The 23,341-nt window shown below is 41.9% G+C and overlaps 1 protein-coding gene and 1 long non-coding RNA gene across 14 annotated transcripts in view; both read left to right on the forward strand.

Annotated features, from left to right (window-relative positions):
* The window catches only part of LOC307034138 (uncharacterized protein), an 83,923-nt gene that overhangs the window by 22,739 nt on the left and 37,843 nt on the right, over positions 1 to 23,341 (forward strand). The gene's annotated exons all lie outside the window — the stretch shown is intronic.
* LOC307033287 lies at positions 222 to 1,372 on the forward strand. Its single transcript, XR_013806456.1, has 2 exons — positions 222 to 1,055; positions 1,271 to 1,372. It is a non-coding gene; the product is annotated as an uncharacterized lncRNA (long non-coding RNA).

Genomic DNA, 23,341 nt, shown 5'->3' on the forward strand with positions numbered 1-23,341 from the left:
AGCGGAAAATTATACATTGAAGTCAATGGAGAGAGAAAAGTTATCTTTTGATCCCGTTTGAATTGTGCCACGAATGACACATATGTTGTTTGTCAATCTTAAACAATCATTTCCATGCAAAAAAAGTCACAGTTTGTCGTAAAAATGCTGAAATATAAGACTATGAATAATACGCAACTAGAAAGACTACAAATCCCAAATGCATTCTGGGTTGCGTAAGTGATGTCATAGGCGATAATGCTCCAAGACTGGTTGTGACTCGCAAAGCAAAGAGGAAGAAGAAGACTGATTTATTCCCTCCAATAAATATAAGAGATTGCTCCAATAAATTCACTTTTACAAGATGCCTGTGTGCTTTGTACGAGGTTGTAATCACAAAAGAGATCATACCACTTGCTCGTTCTATCGCTTCCCGTCTGATGAAAGGACCAGGAGTCGTTGGACCAAACATATCAGGTAATATACATGTTTTGCATGGAACATAGTCAAGTTAGCTACCTAGCTAGTAGCGAGCATGTTAGTTAGCATTATATTACATTACTTAGCCTTGTCATTTGTATTAGCCTTAACATGAAGTAAACCAAAATGTTAAACAGTAAGAGTAGTCATGATGGTAAGTATTTTGTGAAACATTTGAAGAGTAGCCTATCGCCCCCTCCACCAGGTGCTAAGGGGGCGGGAGGTAGGCTAACGCCACATTAGTATCAGCGATCTTTTCTACTTAATGCTATCTGCACAAATGGTTAACATTGACCATTAAAAGATCAGGCAGTTCAGGGAGAGTCGAAGGAAGGAAGGCAGGCAGCTTTGCATGACATTCTTCTGGACGTGTTTCATTGTGATGATAGTGAGAGTGAGTCAATCTGTTTGTTGGATAGACAGTAGTTGAGTGATTACTGAGAAAATTATTAAAAGAGATAATTATTCAGTGTTGTTACTTTAAAGTGTTGTTACTGACCTTTTTCTCTTTTATTTTCTTTACCTCACCTGTAACTGCTGAGACCCTGAGGAACATGCACACTGGTCTGACCTGCTCTGGTAACCTGATTTCCACTGTACGTAATAGTATTTGGTTATGGTATATTATTTATATACATCAAAGGCACAATGCACCCCTCAGAGACACACATGTATTGAGTGATATTTTGCATTGGTCATGTGAAATCATCTTTACACACTAGAAAACTGTAGGAGCGGCAACTTGTTTTGAAATTGAATTTTTAATATCCGATAAAGTTGATCTGTTTTCTTTATTCTTCTCTCTTCCCAGCTCCATCCATCACCATTCTCTGTTCCTGCCAGGTCCTGCTTGCTAATCAATGCTCATATTTTTTTTACACAATTACAAATAAAGTCAATGTATTGTATGACATGAAGTTGTGCTTCATTCTGAGTCAATAATAAATTCATTCTGCCTTCAGCTGCAAAATTATTGTGGACTGCACCGACATCCATGTAGCAGCCCCCCCCCCCCCCCCTCCTCCCAGTAAGATGAACCAAGCAAAGCTGACATACTCAACATACAGCTGTGCTCTTAAGTTTACATGCAGAATTTGTGAAATATTGGTAATAACAGGTTTAAATGATTATTAGTAATTAATTATATAATTTTCTCATCGTAGATGAGCAGACAGGGAGCAGATGAGAAAAGCAGAATATGCAGCTGCCATTTTCCACATGGAAAAGAGAAAGGGCCAAGTGTATTTGAGTGGACAAAAGAGAAATCCCAAATACGAAAAATAAAATTATACAATTTAGATATGTATACAAATAAATACATATCCTATATACACCATCATGTATAATGATGGTGTATGATGTAGAAGGAAGTGTGGTAGATAACAATTAAATATAGAGTTACATACAGATCCATGTTACAGCAAAAGATGGAATAACTAAGAAGCACACAGTATAATAATAATTACACGCAACAATTAAATAACTGCTCAGCATCTCCACCACAATCCCAATCTGCTGTGTCCTGTTTTCCTCCCCTCTGCATAACACCCCATCACACATACGAAACACAACGCAGAGTCCGAGGGTGTTAAGAGTATGTTTATTTAAATGTCCTCCTCTCTACTGGCCAACACAGGGAGCATATGCTGGGTGTAGAATTGTTCCAGGAGGAGGAGATTTCCATGCCATGCAGGGTCTTTGGGGATGGGGATGATGATCCCCTCCTTCGTGGTCCACAGTAGCAGAGACTCCGGTCTGTGATTTACAGCTGTTATATAATATACAATACATTTTTTTGAAAAACATTTGATCAAAAAATAAGGATTTGGTCAGGATCTAGAGTCAGTGTGTAGTTTATTAATTAATCAATGCTCTCTACATTAGGAAAACACATACCAGTGTACCAGAGGGAGTCACACACAGCTGTGCCTAGATAACCAAACAAATTGACAACAGGGATGCAAACTCATCAGGTATGAAAAAGGTGACAAGGATCCGAGCCCCCTGACCCCACAGAATATCGGCTTTAAAATGAGGAATAACAGGATTTTAGCAGTCAGAACAACTAAAGCAGCAGTGTTAATATTAACAGAAACGCCATAGAGTCACATCTAATAGAAATATATAAAAAGCATTTATTTTAATTGTGTAGCAGTCAGTTAATAATTTTGGCAGCACTGTTGAGCATTTTGAAAATGTATTTTCAGGCCTCTGTGCAAGGCTTAGTCTTTCTATCTTTATAGCCACTGGTGTAAAGTAACTAAGTTCATAAACTCAACAAGTACTATACTTGGGCACAATTTTGAGATACTTGTACTTTACTTAAGTATTTCAATGTTTTGCTACTTTGTACTTCTACTCCACTACAGTTCAGAGGTAAATGGTTTACTTTTACTCCACTACATGTATGTAATACCTTTAGTTACTTTACAGATGTGGATGAATGATGTGAAATATAATCAAGTGTTAAATCAGACTTTAGTTCCACCTGGAGTAAATCCAAAAGCTACCCTGCAGTATACAAAGTCATTCAGACTAGCTGCACCTTTACCAGCTTTGAGAACACTTTCATGATCAATCATTATAAAACGTATCATATTATTCTGAAATGGACCAATCTGCAAAATGACTACTTTTACTGTCGCTACTTTCACTATATTTTGATAATAATACTTTTCTACTTTTACTTGAGGAACATTTGGAATGCAGGACTTTTACTGTAACAGAGTATTCCTACACTCTGGTACTTCTACTTTTACTCAAGTACAAGAACTGAGTACTTCTAATTTTAATCAATTACAAGATATATACTTATACCACCTCTGTTTATAGCCTATGAAAAAAACGATTAGAAAACGAAGGCTAAAGCTAACGTTAGCAGATAGTGACAATGTATGCTAGTTAGCTAGCTCAACGATAATATTGCGACGGGAGAAAAAAAACTTTTCAGTGCACATCACGCTCTGCCGCTCCGACAGGGAGCTCTATTGTGAACACCTGAACGGCCCGTTCTAACAGCTGTTCACCAGCGGTCCAGTCTGTGCCACAGGGACTCCGGACGCACAGTTAATATTAACGAACATAGGTAATGTAGCTGCTGAAGCTAGACCATCATCGCCGAGCAGCAGAGGCTTATTATACATCATGAGCAGAGCCGACAGGCAGGAAGACTCGAGCACACAGCTCGCGCTTCATTATAATATATATAAAAAAAGCTCGCGGCCGCACATTAATCCGGGTCCCAGACCCCCTCCCATACCCAAAAAATATTTTTATTGCAGATCTACAGGAATCACAAAAACGACCTATTTTGGATTCAAAACGGAGAATTTCGCCGAAAGGTGACAAGTTTGCATCCCTGGACAAGATAACCAAAATCCTTGAATCTACACACAGCAAATAAACTCAAATGACACAACGAGATGTAAAAAGGAGATCACACATATAGTCGATATAGAACTGGCCGCTTCAATCTGAAGAGCAACTAAAACAAAACACGGGAGTGTATCTTGTTCTTGTGAACACTAATGTTATCCACAGCATACACAGACACCACAAAGTTCTTAAGGAGAAAACTAGTTTCTAAAACAAAACACGTTAGTGTACCTTGTTAGCTAGCTGACATTAACCTTAAACATTGCACTCATATTACTCACTGAAACCTTGTAAAGCCGGTCCCGCATGCTGGCTCTTACAGAACCGCTCCCTTTCGTGTATGTACAGCTCTCAACATGCCCACACTTGTAGTGATTTTCACCTCGTTTTATACTTTTTCGCCTCATTCTGAAAGAAACAGGTGAAATTTACTAACGTGACAGCCATCTTTGTGATGGTGACGCGTATTGTGCGAGACCAGAGACCTGTAGTTCACTGAGCGGTTTCACACAAAAAAAATTGTAACTTCACAGTTTTACGACACATTTTTATTTTTTTGACTTGCAAAATGTTCTTTTAATTTGACAAACATCATATGTGTCATTCGTGGCACAATTCAAACGGGATCGAAAGATGACTTTTCTCTCTCCATTGACGTCAATGTATAATTTTCCGCTTCCGGGGTCCCATGGGTCGGAAGTAGATGGGCGGGACTTCGCCTCTCTATAACAAATAAAAATGACACTCCATAGACACTGGATTCGACTTTTGGTGGACATCGTTTGCAGCGTGATCGCATCATACAAACAGTAGTCCTCTGTGTTTCTGAAAGAGAAACAACGTGCAGACCGGGGGTAATGCTGCGGGAAAGGCAGCGTTACCCCCGACGAGGCATTTGAGTCCTGCAGGATTTCCCCGTTAATATCAGTGTCTCGAAAACACATGTTGGCGACTGAAAGACATCCAGTGTTTGGTCTTTTCCGGAAGCATCCTACAGTGTCTCAACTGAAAGAGGACCACAAACACACACAAAATATAATGCAATTTTGAGATTTGGGGATATTTATCTCCCATTCTTTCACTTTTTCTGACATTATCAACACCAAACATGTCGTTCATGTGTTTAGTGAACTACAGCAATCTGAAAGCCTGTACATTATTTATATCACACTTTATCAGTATAAAAATGCAGGAAATGACTTTTTTAATGCAGTATTTTCTGATTTATGGCACAACACAAAGATATTTTGCTCTGTGCAAACCTTTGACTCTAATATGTCAACAACATGAAACAAGAATATGAACCTGGCTTTATCCAATGTTCACACAAGAGTTCTACATCCTGACAGATCCTTCATCTACACTGTCTCAACTGAAAGAGGACCAGAAACACATTAAAAATATAATAAAATGTGGAGACTTTGAGATATTTATCTCCCATTCTTTTACTTTTTGGGCATTTGACAGACCAGACATGTCGTTGATGTCACTGTTTACCAAACTAACACTTTTTCTGAAAAATTCATAAAATTATGCAATATATTTTAAATACATGGTTTATACATGTGATTACTGGGGTTCCATTTCTTCTGATTACCTAATTTGGGCGTGCACATTTGCCACGCGCAAACCTAACTCTTTTGGATTTGGAAAGGTTGGCATGTATGCTCAGGGCCGTGGGAAGTAGGGGTGCTGAGGGTGCTGCAGCACCCCCTGGTGGAGGACAGGGGATCTGCACTTCCACAAGATATCATTTTAAAAAAAACGAATTTTCAGCCTTGATGTAACAACATTCATAATTAAGTAAAGATAACACCCTTTTCACCCCGGTTACATTTTCCATTTGCCCTGTACGATGGGCGCTGTAAGTGATGAAAGTGGGGGATGTTGGCTTAGCAGGCGCCCGCAGCTCACAGCCAAAGTGAGAGAGATAGAGAGAGGGGATACCGCGGTACCGGCGGGGATTGTTGTTAGCTTCTGCTGCGCTAACGGATATAAGAAGCTGTTTCTACAATAATGTGGAGGGAGGGTCCTCTCCTGTCAGACTGAGAGGCTCAGTGAGGTAAAGGACTCTGAGGCCTTAGATAGTTCACTTTAGTCGAAGTTATCTCAGTGGGTCTCAAACGTTTTGATCACAATTTATGTAAACAAATATTTCCAAGGCACACCTTTATAATTATTAGGATAAATAAAAACAGGTTTGAAATCATTGCAATGTATACTATAGGACAGTAAACCAAACATATCGTTTAAAACTGGAGAGATTTTCTAAAATATACATAAATAAATAAATGTTAACTGGTAAAATAAGATATGAAGGAACAACACAAATAAAATAAGTTACATGTATTTGTTATTGGCTATGGTAGGTTATTGGAAATGTTCACATACCTACTTATTTGATTAATAAAATGCAAACCGATCTTTTTCATATGGGTGTTTAGAGTTGTACCCCCTAGATCAGTCTGTAATTGGGCGCTCAAAGTGCACCAGATTGAAGCATTTTACTTTAAAATGATACAAAAATCTTCCCGGGGGGGCACCCCCGGACTCCCCTAGAGGATGTGAAGTCCACCCCCCCAATTAAAACATGTTATAATATATAATAAATTTGAAGCCTTGTTATATAAGCTGTCCACCATGTCAATATATTTCTCTTTTTGCAGTGTATTGGTCTTTTGTAGAGGTTTTTCATTGCCAGCTAAAATCTTGCCAAGCAGCACATTGGTCAGAACCAGCCCTGGTGTCATCCCCACAGCACCCCCCATTTGAAACATGTTCCCACGGCTATGTGTATGCTATACTTGCACTGCTTACCATTTTCATACTTTATATATCTTAGCATATTCATACACACTGTTAATACTGCTCACAGGCTGCTGTGTATATCTAGTGTATTCATACCCCTCACTGTTTATTCATCATTCAATTAATTCTATATTTTATTCTGTAGATTGTCTACATTACTTTTCACTTTACTGCTTGTTGCACTGTTAGAAGCTAAACTGCATTTCGTTGTCTCAGTACCTGTAATCTGTGCAATAACAATAAAGCAGGCATCTTTATTGTGGCCTCAACAATCAAGTTCTAAGTATTGCAATATGAAATAAAAACAACTACACTCTTTTGGCAGTGCTGTGGTGCCGAGAGATGGGAGTCGGAGGAGGGGTATCAAAGGTACAAGCTAGACTTTTATTTAGCATCTGAAAACCATTGTAAACAACTTCATGCCCGGGAAGCGAAGACCGGCGGAAACAGGAAGTCCGGTTCACTAAAATGTCCGTGCAGAACAATACCGCAACCCATAGATCCGTGGGTGAATAATGTCAATCACCACAGTGTACACATTAACAACAACTGCACTATTTTGGCAGTGTAACAATTAAACAAGAACTACACTCTTTTGGCAGTAACAATTAGATAAATAATAAACTGTCAGACTGACACTGAAGACAAACAAACTATTTTCAGCAATCAATCTGTTTAGTTGACTCTGGGTGACATGTGGCGATTTAAAAAAATCGTTTTTTGGCTGTTTAGATGGTGTTGCTCCATCTGGGTCACTGCCGGTGGTTGAGACGGTGGGGTCATTGGCGACTTCAGGAGATCGGCATTGCTGTTATTCGATGTGGACAATGCTTTCTGTCCTGCACACAGTTTACATTTGACCGTAATATTTTGTGCGTCCTTTATCCCCACAAATTGAAAATAGTGGTTATATCTCCAAGTTGTAAATGTGCTGCTGCTCTCGCTGATACTTGCATCTGCCATAGTGTGTGTGTGCTGGTGGTGGGCGTTGCCGTGTATGTGTCAGTGTTAGCCTTAGCAAGTGTTTGTGTGTCTGTGTATTTTCCCCATAAGGCAAGACCCGCCCAACTCTGTCTCTGATTGGCTTACCCTGAAATGTTACCCCGTGTTAACCAATCATCACTCCTCTCTGGTCACTTTCACTTTTCCATGGTACTGTGAGAGGACATTGCTGTATTTGCCTGTAAATTACATCCGCAGGGAGATTCAGTTCAGTTGGATCACATAATGTTATGCAGTAACGCACCCATTTAAAGCACAGTAACTATAAAGGCGTTACTGAATGGGAATAGTTAACTGGTAACGTTATTAGTTACCGCAAAGGGTAGTTCTCATTCATAACACTCCGTTCGATGTCTCACTATGGGATGCGCCTCATCGCGGAGCAAACAGAAGCATCAATCTCATTACGCCAATCCTGATTGGCTGGTGATCTTGACGTCAGCGTCAGGGAATCCACCCCCTATAAGTGGCTTGCGCTACGCCGCATGCGTCATTCAAACACCTCTTCTCGCTTCAGAGCACATCTCTATATTGGTAGCCGGGCTAGCTTAACAGTCCACAGACTGAACCAAGCTATCCAAGCTAACTTCGGTCGACGGGCGCTCGCCGGCTACTTCTATATATACTTCTGCAAGAAGACTGTTAATACTAACACACCAGTTAGTATTGCAAATCGACCTCGCCGTTTTTTCTTCGGAAATAAAGGTAAGGTTTTGATTTTTTCAAGCTAGCAACACACGTGTTGCTAGTTTGTCTTCCCCCACTACCGACACCACGGTAGCGAGGACGTTTTTTCTTTTTCTCTCTCACACCAGAGGAGTAGAAGATAAAAAAGGTATTAACACACCAGTTAATGTTCTTTGAGAATAAAATCTACACCGTCGCTTTTTCTCCGGATTAACGACAGGTTGTGATTCTCTTTTCTCAGCAACGCACCTGCTACGAGCGCGTCCTTCCCACGTCGCCATAATGGTGGACAAGATGGACACGTCTCTCCCTCACACCAGAGGAGCCAGGGAATCGGAGGCTCGGCTCTGCGGCTGCGGGTTGGAGATTTCGGACACAGACGCACACCAGGTGTGCTCGTCCTGCCTCGGGCTGCAACATGCCCAGGAGGCTATCGACAACCCCGGCTCATGCGGGCATTGTGCCCGTTTCACCGTGAAGAGCCTCCGCCGACGGTTAGCTCGCCAAGCTAGCTTGTCGGGTCAGGACCCCCTCATGTCCTCTGATTTACCAGACGGAAATCAAGACACGGGGGCGTCCGCCACAGAGATGGAGCCCCGCACTGTGTCGGTCTGGGGCTCATCATTAGTGGCAGCTGCAGAACCGGAGTCCCGCGCCGTGTCAGGCTGGGACTCGGTGGCAGCGAGGGACGTGCGAGCGGGGCCCCACGCTATACCAAGCTGGGGCCCCCGGTTGGACCTCACCATGGTCTCGCCCGCAGAAGATGTCCTGGAGTTGGACTATACGGAGGACGAAGAGGATGAAACCTCTGGATTCCTCCTGTCCGACTCTGATGAGCAGGAAGACAACGTCTTCATGTCATCGGCTCAGGCTGCAACGCCGGGAGCGATGGCTGCTCTCCCGGGCGATAGCACACCAGCTTCGCCCTGTCTGAGTATGGACCTGCAGGCCGTGTGTCAGCGTGCCGCAGCCAGACTAGACATCCCATGGCCCGAAATGGCCAAGGAGACCTCCAGGTCCCGTTACGAGGGGAAAAATTTGCTCCAAGCAACGAGGACAAAGAGGCAACTCCTGCCGGTCTTCCCGGAGATGTTGGATGAGGTGTCGGTCTCGTAGAGAGACCGGCCCTTCAGCAACAAGGCCCCAATCCAGGGTGCCTCCTCCCTAGACTGCGATGGTATGGAGAGGCTCGGCCTGCTCCGCATACCGCCGATGGAACCGCTGGTGGCAGCTCACCTCCTCCCGAGGATGGCGACTACACCGAGCAGGAACCCCACGCTGCCGGCAAAGGCGGACCGGTTCCAGTCAACCATGACTGAACGGTCCTACAGAGCCGCAGCATTGTCTGCCAGGGCTTTGAACGTTTCCTCGCTGCTAACCGCTTACCAAGCGGAGCTCTGCGAGGATCTGTCAAGTAATCCTGGACCGGCAGTACTGGACGAGATAGCCGCGATCATGGACATCTGTCTCCGCGTTCAACGCTGCGCCGTCTAGGCCACGGGAAAGGCAATGGGAATTATAGTGGTGCAGGAAAGAGCTAGATGGCTCAACCTCACCAACCTCCCAGACCGGGAAAGAGAGGATGTGCTGGACATGCCCATCGTTCCCGAGGGGATTTTTGGATCTGCGCTCGCTTCTATGCAGAAGAGATGCGAGTCCAAGAAGAAGGAAGACGAGGCCCTCCACCTCTGTCTTCCTCGAAGGGTCCAGCCGCTGCCTTCACAGCGGCAGTCCTTCGCCCAAGCTACCTCAGCTGCTCGGTTTAAAGTACCGAAACAGCAGAGGTTACGGCCCACCCCGAGTCCCCAGCCCAGGCAGGAGACGAGGGCGAGTTGGCCCAGAAAATCTCCGGTTCCGGCTGCAGCCCAGAAGCAGCCAACCCGGAATTTCGGCCAGCAGTCGAGGAAGAAGAAGCTGGCGGCCTGACAGCCTCCTCTTCTTCCCTCGGTGACGGAGCTGGAAGGTTCCCCAGCTCCAGATGTGTTCCCGCTGCCTCGAGAGATGCCTCAACGCCATCCTCAAGTGCACCAAAACACATGTCACAATATTGTTCTGTTTTCTCAGATAAAGCATTTTCCGCTGACGCATCCAGTCGGTGGGGACTGTCAAATCGGGGTACCACCGTGTTCAGACACTAGAGGGCCCCATAACACAACAAGTAGAGACTCAGAGGGCAAAAGACGTGACATCTCCGCTGGCTCTAAGGAGCGAACAGCGGAAGATGCTCACAACGTCTGCTTGGGTGTTCAAGACAGTTACACGGGGCTACAGACTCCAATTCGCTGTCACCCCCCCTCGTTTCCCGGGCGTTCTGTATTCACAGGCCCGAGGGGAGTCAGCCCACATTCTAGAATGAGAGATCCTCTCGCTTCTAGAAAAGACGGCTATATCTATAATACCCGCCGAGCGGAGTCAGAGCGGCTTTTCTTCCAAGTATTTCCTCGTTCCCAAACGGGGAGGGAACGGAATTCGGCCAATACTAGATTTGAGGGCTCTGAACGCGTATCTAAAAAGATACAAATTCAGAATGCTCACTCACACATCTCTGCTGCGTCTCGTGCGACAAAACGACTGGTTTACATCAGTCGACCTGAAAGATGCGTATTTCCATATCCCAGTATATTATCCACCCAGGAAATATCTGAGGTTCGCATTTCAGGGGATCTGTTACGAATACAGAGTACTTCCCTTCGGTCTGTCTCTCAGTCCAAGAGTGTTTGTACGATGTACGGAAGCCGCGATAGCCCCGTTAAGACAACAGGGTATTCGCCTGGCAACCTACCTAGACGACTGGCTGCTTCTCGCACAGTCGGAACAGGAGGCTATTACGCAGACAAAGTCCTCGTAAAGCACCTGCTCAACCTGGGTTTCATAATAAACACAGAAAAGAGCATGTTGTGCCCGGCACAGACTGTACTCTTCCTGGGTTTACACCTGAACTCGGTGCCCTTTACTTTGCCTGTCAGCGGAAAGAGTGAAAGCTTTCAGAGCTTGCCTCGCTCATTTCCAGCTGCGCAAACATGTTCTTTTCAGATCATGCCTGCGGTTACTGGGGCTCATGGCGTCAGCCATCCTGGTCGTACGACTGGGACGGTTACACATGAGGGAGTTTCAGCGCTGGGTAGCCGCTTTAAAACTAAACCCCGCGCGTCATGGCGCGCGGAGAGTGATGGTTACTGTGAAATGCGTAATGGCACTGCGCCACTGGCTGTATCCGACTTTTCTGGTACGGGGCGTGCCTATGGGTGCTGTCCTTTCACGGAAGGTGGTCACCACAGACGCATGTCTGACAGGCTGGGGAGGTATTTACGAAGGTCGTCCGGTGAGGGGTCTCTCGAGCAGAGACCTCCAGCGGTCGCACATAAATTACCTGGAGCTTTTAGCGGTGTTCCTCACCCTAAAACGCTTTCTGCCTTTTCTCAGAGGACACCATGTCCTCGTGAGGACGGAAAATACGACCACAAAATCGTATATAAACCGACAAGGAGGTTTGCTCTCTCTCCAGTTACACATGCTGGCACGCAAACTGATCTTGTGGAGCTGCGGCAGTCTCCTCTCTCTGAGAGCGACGCACGTATGAACGTGTGATGAACCTCGGGGCAGACCTGCTGTCCAGAGGTGTACCACTGTATGCAGACTGGACTCTACATCCAATGGTTGTGAGCCAGCTGTGGGTGCGTTACGGCCGAGCCGCGGTAGATCTGTTCGCATCAAAAGAAAATGCTCACTGTCAGCTTTTCTTTTCAATGCACGATCAAAACGCACCATTAGGCGTGGACGCGCTCGCGCACATTTGGCCTCCGGTCCTCCTGTACGCGTTTCCACCCCTGGCGCTGATAGCCCCAACTCTGGCCAGAGTGAGGGAACGGCGACACACAATGATGCTGATAGCTCCGCACTGGCCTGTAAGGTACTGGCTGGCGGAGATATATCAGCTGCTGTGCGGTCAGCCGTGGCAGCTCCCCCTACGCAGAGACATACTGTCTCAGGCGGGGGGAACGATCTTTCACCCAAATCCGGAGCGCATGGCCCTATGGGCCTGGCCCGTGAGTGGTATAATCTGAATGCAGTGGGTCTCCCGCAGAAGGTGATAAACACTATTCAGAGTGCAAGAGCTTCCTCCACTAGGTCTCTTTATGACTGTAAGTGGAGGGTGTTTGAGGACTGGTGCCTTCAAAAAGGGCACACCTCTTTTCAATGCGCTGTGGGAGTGATTTTATCATTTCTACAGGACCTAATTGATAAACACAGAGCTTTCTCCACGATCAAAGTGTACCTGGCTGCTATTGCTGCATGCCATGTGGGTTTTGAGGGTAAGACGGCCGGCCAGCATCCTCTGGTCTGCCGTTTTATGAAGGGAGCTCGCAGGCTCCTTCCTGTTTCCAGGTCACTGGTGCCCTTATGGGACTTGACAGTGGTTTTAGATGGGCTCATAGGCAACGGCTCTCTCACTGGATTGTGGAGGCAATTGCTTTGGCTTACACGAGTCAGGGTCTGCAGGCACCTTCGGGTTTGCGTGCTCATTCGACTCGTGGTCTGGCTACATCCTGGGCTTTGTTCAGGGGTGTTTCCATCCAAGACATTTGTGCAGCAGCGAGCTGGTCCTCGCCGCTCACTTTTGTCCGCTTTTACAGATTAGACGTCTCTGCTCCCAGTGTGGCCCATGCAGTGCTGGGCCCCCTGCTGAGTTAGAGCTCTAACTGTTAAGTTCTGGTTGGTCTTGGTGACTTTCGAGATAAGCTCGTCTGGCAATACGGGAGCTACAATATCCCATAGTGAGACATCGAACGGAGTGTTATGAATGAGAACTATAGGTTACTTACGTAACCCCAGTTCTCAGAGTAACATGAAGTGAGATGTCTCACCAGACGGCCCTCCTTGCTATGGTGAAGCGAGAAGAGGTGCTTATTTTGAATGACGCATGCGGCGTAGCGCAAGCCACTTATAGGGGGTGGATTCCCTGACGCTGACGTCAAGATCACCAGCCAATCAGGATTGGCGTAATGAGATTGATGCTTCTGTTTGCTCCGCGATGAGGCGCATCCCATAGTGAGACATCTCACTTCATGTTACTCTGAGAACTGGGGTTACGTAAGTAACCTATAGTTGTGTGCGTTAGTTTGTAATACGTTAGTCCCAACACTGGTAAACACACACCTGATCACCTGAGAGCTGCCGTTTCATTCAGACTGTTTAAAAAAAAAAACGGTCTGATTTTAACAACTCAATGTGTGATTGTTAAAGCAGTAATATTAGACACTAATAATACAGTAAACTATTAACACTGTACATATTATTGTTTGCCCGTGGGATTAGGATTATCGGTAGTGAGAGCCGTGCTGCATTTTCCTCCGGTCGGATGTGATATAAAAACAAAGCGATTATTTTAAATTGTTGTAAACTCACGTGGATTAAACTACATGTATTAGTGCATTCATTTCAATTCGCAAACATACGATACATTAAATGATCGTGAGGATGATGATTGAAAATCGTTTGTTTGAGCATTTCCTGATGAAAAAACATAGCGATGGTTTTGTACTTACACCTACGTGAATTAAACAACATTATTTTGTTAAATAAAAACATGGTGATGTTTTGTAAATGATTACATGTCTCTTATTTAGCACAGAATATTATCCTATCCGTGACATATGGATCTTAACAAATATCCGCTATATCAGACACCTGTAGATCTATCAGCTGTTTATTTCACATGAGTTCCAGTGTGGCAGCTTTTCAAGGCTCCTCCTGGTGGATCCATGATCCATTGCAGCTGGTTTCATTCAAATTACATTTATTTATCAAGGGGGCGTATCAAGTCCTGCGGGGGGGTTTTCCTTTTCAGCAGGGGCCCACCCCGTGCAGATCACGTACCCGCACGGGTAGGCGTCTGAAATGAAACGCTACATCTGTAACTCCTCTATCAGCTGATCCAACAGGCAGGAACAGGGAGACAGAACACTGAGAGCACAGCAGCCAAGGTTACTGGTGCGTGTGCTCAGTCAGGACAGTTTGAACTGATAAACTGGGTCAAAGTTATGGACCTTGGAAAATATTTCCCCAACAGTGATGACTTCCAAAGAGAAAAGCAAGCACACTCGGAATAAAGTATTATTTTATTTGCTTGGCACTTCCGGGTATTTCCCCACTGGCTCTCCATGTTCACAATACCGTGTAACTGTCACGTTTGAAGGGACGAAATCGTGACATCTTCACGTCTCCCAGCATGGTAAATCTTCACATGTTCACCTCTTGCCTGATACCGGGATGAATACAGCAGTGTTATCTAATCCTGACCCTCAGTGTATATTTTTGTGTATTTTGTAGTTAAAAAAGGTATAAAGCCCACATCTGAAGGCATAAAATGTTTTTATACCTTAAAGATCTCCTACCATCAAACAATCAATTAATCAAAATACTTGAGGCTGGAGTCCCAAATGGTCTCAGAATCTACACCTGAAAGAGTCTTCTGCCGGACAGAGGTGAGCAATAAACTTTGTCCTATAAGATCTGTCGTTTTTGGAAAGTTCCTGACCCTGACCAGCTATGGGTGTCCCTATAAGTTAATTTCTTAATTGATATCAATAGCAACGAGGAAAAAAAACAGCCTACAAAGTTGGGTTGTTGTCTTCGGGTCAAATCTGACAGATTTACTAGTTTTATCAATCATAACTTTTATCAATCACGACCGTATTGAACAATATGGTGAGTGCCTTGCTAACACTGTAAATGATGAAACATATGTTTATAAACAAATACTTTTATTTTGATTTCAAATATATTTATATATGATTTATTTATGAGATTTTTTAAATGAACTGGTTCGTCAACAGAACTTCATAATTTAGAACACAACAATGAACATTTAGGACACTGTCATGTTTATATTCATGTGTGGTTCCCAGGATGGTGGCCAGTTCTTTTAGCTGAAAAAAAAACAAGGCAAAAAAAAAACAGTTTCAATTTCAATTTCTGAAATATGTTGAGTATACAAAATCCTTTCAAAAGTCTTCTCAACCCTAAGAAGGGCCATACACATAACGGTCTGTTTTCAAATCCTGGATGCTAGGCCTGTCGGTCGGGCCTTTAGTGCCTACTCTTGTTCTGACTTTCCAAGGAAACTGAGGGTGATCCTTATGCTGCTAAGCTTCCAACCACCGAAACGTATTCAGCGTGTTTTTTTTTTTCATGTTGTCTGTGAGACAGCAGTGTTTTAAACGTTGTTCACCCCAAACCATACTGCATTATTTTAATTCTATGATAAGCAGTTCACCTGATTCCTTCAACAATAATGATGACCATAACTGCATAGTGGACATTGTTGACATTCAAGCTGGTCACAATTTAGCATTTCATTTAAGTCTTCGTAACTATTATTAGTAAAAACACACTTCACAGTAGATTTAGGTGTTGACAAAGCTACATCCCTCTTTAGGCTATCACCAATGCCACATATTAAAAAGGGCCCAATAGTGCTTTTTGGGGTTTTCCATTTCCAGTAGTGTGTTGATTACATAATTGTGAATGTAAAGGGACTGCAAAAGCTTAATAGAAAAAGTTCCCCCAGAGTTTCTCTCCAACACACCTGACTGAAACTAATTCCTACATTAAACGTAATAGACTACGGGGCAGGACGTATCCAAGCGGTTGGCTCTGGTTTTAGACAGAGGGTGAAAAGAGGTGCAGCAGCACAGGCAGTATGAGAACAATAAAGAGCTTTTTGAACATTTAAGCAGGAGAACAATAAAGAGCTTTTTGAACATTTAAGCAGGAAAAACGTAATACTAATGAACCTGGAAATTAACAGACTATTTCCTCTTTAAGTTTTCTCAGTCTATAATTACAAAGCAACCCTGATTTCTCGGATCTCTGAACTTAAAATGGTGCAGGTGCTTATTACATGAACTTAAATAACTCACAATTCATGGCAAAACTGACTTCTTAAATAGATAGATAGAGATTTATTGTCTCCCTTGGGAGAGATTTGCCTTGGGCAGTCGAGAGAATACACATAAACACAGGTATACATGTAGAACAACCAGAGTCACAGATACACTACAAAGATCACATGGCATACATAAGGTATACAAACATACAGGTGTACCCATTACACTCCATTATTAATTAGGCCGAACTGTCAATTTATTGACAATTGAGTTAAACAAGAAATCTGAACTTACCATGCAGGGCAGGGCAGCCAATGGACCAGCACTTCTTTACAGCCCTTTGAAACAGAAGAGAGGACAAAAACTAAATATTAATTATTTTAATTTATAATTCAATACTTCATTGCATTTCATCCCCCAGGATTTTAAAATGGTAAATGTTTGGATTAATGTAAGACCTCCCAGAGAACAGCTCCACATGTATTTGTTGAATTTTGTCAGAAAATTGAAAACTATTATGTTTGTTGTGTTGAAGGTCCATACCTGTTGTGTACTTCATGCAAACAATATAGCTACTAACCTTACTTTCACGTGTCTTTGACACAGATTGCACTGGAAACGCGTCCAGTTTGCTGTGATATTCACACACTGTAAAGAAACATGAAATTAAATTGTCCATAAATCCAAAACTTGATATCATGTATGGTCTTGCAAACTTTTAAGTTGGGTTTTCAAATTGAAAAACATCATTTGTAAGGCCTCAAACAAATGCATGTCATAATTTTCCCATACTTTATATGACATAATGCACCTCTTGGGTACCACAAATGACCACATAGTGAAGCAAAGATTATCTCCATGTGCCACAAAGCATTTTTTTTTATATTTTAAAAGCTCTCTTTCTATAAAGAGAAACAAAAAACAAGTGTTAATTGCAATAGTCATGTGGTGTGTGCTTTGCAAACCAGGGAAGTACTTGCGAGAACACTTACATTTTAAGAAAAAGTTGGAAAAGCAAAGAGTGAAAAATCTTCTGGCTTAGAGGCCAGTTGGTGGTGCTATTTTTTTTTTACACTGGCACTTTTTTTTAACCGTTCTGTATCTCATATTGTATAGAGTCAAGATTTCCCTCATTGTTCTACATCATATATTCTATATTGAGACCTACCTGTCGATTGCTTTTTTCTCTACCTCAAACTCTTCTTTCTCCACTTCCACCACCTGTTCTTTCTCCTTGCCTGCCTCCATCTCTCCTAACACCACCGGTCCAAACTCTTCCTCTGAGTCTTTCTGTCCCTCCAGCTCTCCTCTCTCCAGTCCTTCACTCAATAATCTGTCTGTCTGTGTCTCTATGTCCCCTTCTGTCTCCATCTCCTGCATCTCAGTAGTTCCCTCAGTCTCATCCATTTCACTTCCCTCCCCCTGTTCTGTCTGGTCATCTTCTTCTCCAGTCCTTTCATGCTGCCCTAGACCCTCTGTCTCAGGATCCCATGCTTTGAAGTTAAACAAAGCAGACAAACAAGACATTAAAGATGTAGTGCAGGGTTGAAAATATGATTAACCAAAAAATATTAAAGTTTAACAAAGAAAAAGGAATAAATGAATTGCACAAAACCAATTTCGGTTGTCTAAAATATTATCTGACTTACATTTCTATCTGATCCATCTGGATAGGTACACAATACAGGATTAAACTTACCGTAATAAAGAATCATGAATGTTCTGTGAACTACCTTCTAAAAAGCCTTCAAAAAGGCAAACCATTTTTTACAGGACCGCATGGGCTACCAGTGGCAGCTCGAAGGGGCACTGGAGCTGGGCCGTCCACTTCTTATTTTTATGATGGTACTTCCCCCAGAAGAGGAGAGGAAAGTACCCAAGGGCCTTCAGTTTTTCGACCTTAAAAACAAAGAAAAATATATAGACAAACATCACACAAATAGATACAGACAGAGATAGATTTTCCAGGCAGTGTTAAAAAGGCAAGACTTTAAAAAAAGAGAGTTGGCAGTCCACTCTCTATAGTGTGTCTTAATCAGAGAGAAACATCAGAGCAACACCACTACTATTTTCTAAAGAGACAATTGTGTTCCATTTCTGTTTTGCCATTCATTAGCATCTGCCATGAAGTTATATTCACTCTACCACATTACAAGTCAACCAAAGGAGACACCTCTTAACCACACCGCATTGGCCGTCGGCCATGTTTTTGTGGTGTGTCCCGCTTCATTGGCATTTTCTGCCATTCCCAACAACCTTTGCTGATGATTCAACATGTTGAATTGGCAGCAGAGCTGTCTGCAAAATAAGATAGCTTAAGGAAATCTGTGCACAAGAAGAAAAACGGACTTGAGGAAAACTAACTACTACAGTCCAAAGGCTCAAACAAAGTCTTTTAATTTCTTATCTCATCTGGTCGTTCTATTACTCAGATATTCCCAACATGAAGCTGAGTGGAGAGTGTTGTGAAAATGTTTTAAAGAGTGTATCACAAACATTGCCTTTATTTCTACAGCCTTATGTATTTTGTTGTCCCTTTTGAAATGAGGAAGACATACTTCTGCCTACTGTTGTTATGGAGAGTAAAATCCTCTTATGCAGGTGCAGAGTGTAAGTGAGAGTTGGCAGTAGGTTTTAATCTGTGTGGTGTTTGACCTTCTGGCTTAAACGTAGGCAACGTGAGGATACCATACGTTGCTACTAGTTCTTTGATGTCGGTTGGTGAGTCAGAACATTTAGTCTAAAATTGCTTTGGGGGGTGGGGATGAATGGCAAACAATGTTGACAGGGCTAAAGTCAATGTATCGTTTTTTATATTTATACGAGCTAATTATTGAAATATTGCAAATGCATTTGGGTTAATGAAATCTTGACACATAATTGAAAGACATTTCAAAAGTTGTTCCTTCCCTGTACAATATAGATTCAATTAATATTTCTCTAATGTTGTGGGACAGTAACCTTCAATGGCTGACCAAAATAAAATAAAATGTTTATTACCACCAGGGCAGAATTATCGAATATCTTCGATTGATTTCTCGACCGGTGTACTTTTTGGGCCCAGTCTTTTGCTTTCTGCCGGAAATCCTTCATACGGGCCGTGTGCCTTGATTTCAGCTCCAACATCTTCCCACACTGAGGAAGTGAGAGGGAAAGAGGGAGTAGGAAGGACATACTTACTTTTCTGATAGAAAGACAGTTATAAACAGTTGGGAAACAAAGTATTGTTTATTTCTTTCTTTTAACCATATATAGTATGATATAATATAATACTTCCCAAAAAAATGAATCAGAAAATGAATTAAATTCAACTGATTGTACAGACAAAATATGCTACCGAGTAAATGTACCGGATCATTTATTCAGCAGGCTAACCAAGTTAGGATATCTAATTAACAGTATACAGAGGGGCCACATTCACTTTATCTAACTATTTGTAGCAATTCATATTTTAATTGACACTATGAATGTCCATTATATGGCCTCATATACAATCATAATAAAATATTATTCATTTTTTTTAATCAAAATATTGTTATTTAAAAGAACCAACTGTCAAACTTTTCAATGGAACAGGCACATGCAGTAAATGTAATATTCTAAAAAACACCTATACTGTGATGCACATTTGTGGAGTGACAAAACTCTTTCCGGCTTTTGTTAGAAAAAAGTCACCACTTTGTTCGCCACTTTTATTGTATTGGCTTTTGCAGAAAACAATGAGATATTTATAGGCAAAACTAACTGCCATTTATGTATGAAAATGGCTTTGTCCGAGAGACAGTATAATAGACTGTATTATTAATACTTTAGTAGACATATATATATATATATATATATATAGTTATATTTACCTTTGTGCATCTACAATTTGCGCAGTTTGATTTGTCCAAACAATGGGGGCACTGTCTTTTTGTGGATCCACCTGACATCGTTGCTACATTATGAACAAAACAAAAACATCACATGTATCAAATATAGTTATTGGCATGACACAAAACAAAAATTCTTCCATATAACCATGTATGATTACTAAAGTCAAATGATATAATCTAAATGATGTTGATTGAATTCAACTTCAAAATAATGTTAAGTGTGATATCAAAGTTCAATTAGTAGCACTTTAAAATTCACAAATTCCAGTGTAATATCATAAATAACTTTCAATTTCTGGTAATAGTCAGTACGTATTGTGTAATCTTTTTTTGGCATGATAAGATGTTTTCTATTAGCTCTCATCATAAACCTCAAATCATGTTTGTTCATAAAATGTATCTGTTATTGTGTGATATAATGCATGTTTTTTGAGATAGAGACTTTACTGTAGTCAAACTAGTACTTAATATTAAATTGCTCTTATGTTCCTGAAGTAAATATTCATATATTCAGTTTTATTCATAATTTTCTTTTCGATTTTTATTATAGAGTAATACACATTTTTTTATATTTCTATTATTCAGATACTCTTTCGAGCTACTGTTGATATGAATATATTTGATGTTTATGCAAATTATTTGTATTGTATTTTATATTCCTCGTACATATTTTAAATTAATTTGTAATGTCCAATAACACTGGGCTGCAACGAAATAATTTCCCAATTTGGGATGAATAAAGTATCTATCTATACACTATTCGTTTAGCTTAAAAGCACAACATGTACATATGATTTAAATTATAAATTACATATCCATATAGGCCTACTCCTAAACTCACAGTTTATGTGGACCGGATCGTGTATTGGCTATTAATGTCTGTTTAAATATCAATGGGACAAATATCTGAGCAGACCTCAGATTGGCTCGAAGAGTTAATATAAGCTTAAAAACCCGAAATACTGATCTGGATTCAGTAAAGTATTATGGACGATAATCACCTTAAACAGGGATACCAAGTGACATATAAGACTTACAGATGTATGCATTAACATGCCTTTTCCCCAAACATGATTTATAAGAAGTAAATCGCCACTCATTTGGGATTAAATCAGGTTGACAAATGCGTTTAAAGCGGGTTCAGTCGGCTACCATTACTTAATAACAGGCTAAGTAAAAAAAACTGAAGAACCATGTCATAACATGATCAACTATGTTACTATCGATTGATTTTAAACTGCAACAGCTCCGTAAAACGACAGACGTTAGCTAAGGCTAACTCAATGATGCTAACTGAGCAGTTCACGGTTTAACTAGCAAATAATTTGCACGCGTAAGCTTGTATGTCGACACATGGTGCTGTGTAAAGTGATGCAAAAGCTGAAATCATTTAAAAAACACTGTAAATGTCTTTATTACATTACAGAAAACGGGTTTACCTCGAGGAACTTCGTGTCAAGGAGGGTTCAATGTCGTCGTCGTCTTCTTCTTCTTTTAATGGTGAATCGCCTTCTCGAATTGGACTGCGCTGCGTCCAGTGGACCTTTAACAAAACGTGCTATGTGGGAAACACCATATCCCAGCGTGCATTGCGGCTACAACATCCAAATCATCGAGCTTGAACCGGGCCTACGTCTGTTTCCGGTGACTTTATTTTGAAAATCAGTTCCTGACGGACGGCTAAAAAGCCCAATATTATAGAATCAAACGAATAAATTAAAACAAGGATAACAGTGTGTTATTGTTGAGTAAATAACAGTGTGTTATTTAGAAAAGGATAACAAATTTGAAGGAAAAAAAGATTAAAAACAATACAGACTTCAGTATTTTGAGGCTCTAAGCCCCATTTATTTTCCTCACGGACGGCAAAAAAAGTCAGACATTATACGATTACAAATAAAATCAATAATCGTGACTTGATATTGAGTAATAACATGTTTTTATGGACCACACAGCTTCCGGTCTTCTCAGACACGACCGTATCCATTTGCGTCTCATATGCACGCAAAACAAGGACTCAGAATTCAATGGGAATAGTTGGCGTATGATAGGCACGCAAAATCGGACTTTAGCGTATCCATTGCACGCATTTTCCAATGTGTAAAGTCGTTTCATTTGTACGCAGACTGAAGAGATTGGGTTGGTAATTGGGGAGTTGTGCCAAGTGTGAATCTTTGGAATATTGGCCGCCCAATAGTATGCCAGAAGGTTAGGTAGAGCAAGGCCACAATCTTCTTTAGCCATTTGTAGGACAGAATATTTTACCCTTGGGGTCTTTCCTGCCCAAATAAAAGATGAAATAGTCTTGTCTCAGTCCTTAAAAAAAGATTTGGGGAGGAATAATGGTAGACATTGAAAAGGAATGAGAATCTGGGAAGCACATTCATTTTGATAGAATTGATTCTACCTACAATCGACAGAGGGAGAGAGTTCCAGCGCTCTAGGTCAGATGTAACCTCCTTCACCAAGTTCAAAACGTTATGCTTATGAAGTGAGGGGAGACTATGCGAAATATTAATGCCCAGGTACCGGAAACTAGAGGAGGCTAAATGAAAAGGCAGCCTCTGGGCCGGACTCTGTTTTGCCGCAAGATTAAGAGGGAAGCATTCGCTCTTACTGATGTTCAACTTGTATCCCGAAAAGGAGCCAAACGTTTGTAAAACGTCAAGAATCCCATTAATACTGGCCGTAGGGTTCGAGACATAGAGCAGCAAATCATCCGCATACAGCGAAACCCTTTGTTCAACCCCATTCCTATAGATACCTGTAAAAGCTGGTGAGTTTCTAAGAACGATGGAAAGTGGCTCGATTGCAATAGCAAACAGTAAAGGCGACAGGGGACAGCCTTGGCGGCAACCGCGTTGTAAAGGGAAACATTTGGATTGAGTGGAGTTGGTACAGATGTAGCACCTCATTTCAGACAGTTTGAAACGCAAGGGCCGTGGCTGGCACGGGGTCTGCCATCGCTCAAAGGAAAACCTCCAGCGTGACTTGAGACCGCCCCCGTGATAAATACATGTAATTATAATGAAGCCAGCTGCAATGGATCATTGATCCACCAGGGGGAGCAGTGGGGTTCCACACTGGAGCTCATGTGAAATAAACTCTGATACAGTACGGTAGATTTATGTCTGTATAGCGGATCTTTGTTAAGGTCCATATGTCACGGATAGGATCATACTCTGTGCTAAATAAGAGACATGTAATCATTTACAAAACATCACCATGTTTTTATTTAACAAAATA

This window comes from Notothenia rossii, assembly GCF_949606895.1.
Source record: "Notothenia rossii genome assembly, chromosome: 3".
Lineage (NCBI taxonomy): Eukaryota > Metazoa > Chordata > Actinopteri > Perciformes > Nototheniidae > Notothenia > Notothenia rossii.